Below are 2,673 nucleotides of genomic sequence, written 5' to 3'. Positions count from 1 at the left end.
TGCTCTGGGGTGGTGGTTTCTTTTGCTTTGTTTTTATGTGTTTTCCCATCTTTCTACTCACGCTAAATCTGTAGTTGATTTTACCAGAACTCTTTACAACTGAAAAGCAACGGAATTAAAATGCTTTTTTAAAAACTATTAGGTATTAAATTGCACTGCTGGAGCTATTGTCACTAAAAAGAAGTGAGTGCACACTTTTGAATGCTACTTCTAAAAATTATTTTCAGCAGCTTTTTATTTACTTGCTGATACTGCTTTATTTTTCTTACAGGAAAACATAGCAGAAGTTACATACGAACATGTATGTGTGTGTGTATATATATATGAGTAACAAAACGACAGAATGATACTTACAGGCAGTTGTACATCTGACCTGGAAAACAAAAACAAATAATAGAAATTAAAATTTCAGAGCTACTAAAAAATCCATTAACATCCAACAGTACCAAAAATACACCCATCTATCACAGAGAAAAAGCGAATGTGATGGTAAAATGTCAGTTTCTCTGTTTCATTTCCTCTCAACAGAGCAGAGTTTATTTTGTCAAAAAAAATCTATCTTGCAGTGAATACAGTGGCTGTTTTGCACGTAGACATTTAAAAATCAAAGCCAGATCTTAGTGAAGAGAGATTTTGTCAGTAGCCTCCACATCATCCCACCAAAAAGAGATAAGTGACAATTAGAGGGCCTTTTTTCTTCGCAGAGATTTTTCTCTGATCCTATTGTAGCAAAAACATTATTATTGCTTCTCACAAAACAATATTTTTGCATTATCTGAAAAACCCCTCTCAGTGAAGTCCAAGTTCAAAACTCGCTGTATATGTTCTGAATACTAGCTTATAGGTGTGTACATATAAATAAAACATCAGTAGTTTTCAATTAACTGCAACCTGGAACTATCCCTAGTGACAGAGGCGCAAGAATTCTGCTTCGAAAATGCTTTTTGGTCTCCCAACTTCATGCTTTTGGTCCCAAATAAGCCATTTCCCTTCCTGTTAACCCCCACAAACTGGTCTGTTAACTGCTCTTCACCTCCCTCCAGGTGGCAGCACAAAATGCTTGTAAGGAGTGAAATAAAAGGTCTGAAGGCACTTGGAAGGAAAACTGATTCCTGAAACTCTCACAGCAAGCTGACACCAACTGACTGCAGCAGTCACTTCTGTCACACAACAAACAGGAGATTACTGAAGCAACTGTATCAGGGATTAAATACAACTATTCACCTTGCAAACATATTCACAAAAAGGCAAAGAAAAGCAGGAAGAGATACGTATCCCAAGAACAGGCAGCGTGGTGCTGAGGACCAGCAGATTGCATTTCCCTCATGCCAGGAAGGTTTGCAGGCACGGAGGGTTTCTGTCTTTCAGTATTGTGGCGTGGGCAACCAGAAGCTGTCTGCATTCCCAACTGCTCTCACGTTGTCTGCAGAAGGGCTGGTCCTTTGACTGGTCCTCGTAACACACTGCCCCTAGAAAATCCAATTTAGCTTTATGCTGGACAGTGCATTACTCACTCAAAGCACCAAGGCTGCTGATTGCAAAAGCTGAAGTGCTTATCTGAAGTGCTTCCAGTTTTGAACCATCTTCTGTTCACTTAGACTGGGCTGCTACCACCCAGCAATGCGATGGGCAAGCAAAGGTCCCAAGAAAACTGCTCCTGGTGAACCTGCTTCAGGTGGTGGGAGAAGGTTTGGCTATTCTCCAGGGTGTCCCTCACTCTCAGTCATTCTGTTTCTGCAGTTCCATGAGCTAACCCAAAACAAGCAGCTACATCACAATAAGACAATGTAAATTTAGAGCAGCAAATCAGACACCTCTCAGCCCTGTGCTGCCACAACCAGCTCCATCAGCAGTGGCTCCTGGCATCAGGGTCTCAAAAGGTTAAAAGATGTAATGGCATCTTGTTCTTTCTGTAAGAGGCTACAAATAGCACTCTACAAAGATGAGGTAGACCAGCTGATTAGAAGCAGCACAACAAAGAAAAAACCAAAACCATCAAGCTTTACAGTAATGAGAAATGCATGCGGCAGTGACAGACCTTCAGTCCGTGCTTGTCTCAGTGACAGAGTAAAAAGTTAGGTCACACTTCCTAGGCAAAAGAGCGTTTCTAAGAGGCAGAGAACCAACTCCTGATCTTCTTCAGAACAGCCCTACTGACAGCTTAGGGCACAAAGGACACACAAACATGAAGCTCATTGTCAAACCTTTTGAACATTTGAGAGCCCAGGCAAATTGCTAGGGCATTAGGAAGTGAAGAAGCATGCTCTTTTGCACTCAGGTCAAGAGTGTATATTCTTATACAAGAAAGTGGCCAAGGAAGAAGTGACTACAAAGGAAAAAGCCACTCGAGGCAGGAAAACACTCCAGTGCAGCATTCAGAACTGCAAGTTGATGCGGTCTGGAAACAGATACTGAATGATGAGCAAGAGGCGAGATTCTCTGAAATGCAGGGCAACCCTAGAAGTCAAGTCAGAAAGATTCTATGTTTAATAAAAAAGCAAATCAAAAAAGAAGAAAACAACCAAATAGTGACAGAACTAGTGTACAACCACAGTAGATTACTATAGCTTTACAAGACAAACCCAAGCAAAAATACTGATACAACTACACAACATGTTCTTAATTTACTATTTATTCTGTAAAACCCTAGAGATTCCAGTGTTACTAAATTTT

This window comes from Meleagris gallopavo, chromosome 5, assembly GCF_000146605.3.
Source record: "Meleagris gallopavo isolate NT-WF06-2002-E0010 breed Aviagen turkey brand Nicholas breeding stock chromosome 5, Turkey_5.1, whole genome shotgun sequence".
NCBI lineage: Eukaryota > Metazoa > Chordata > Aves > Galliformes > Phasianidae > Meleagris > Meleagris gallopavo.
This window is presented reverse-complemented; position numbering follows the sequence as displayed.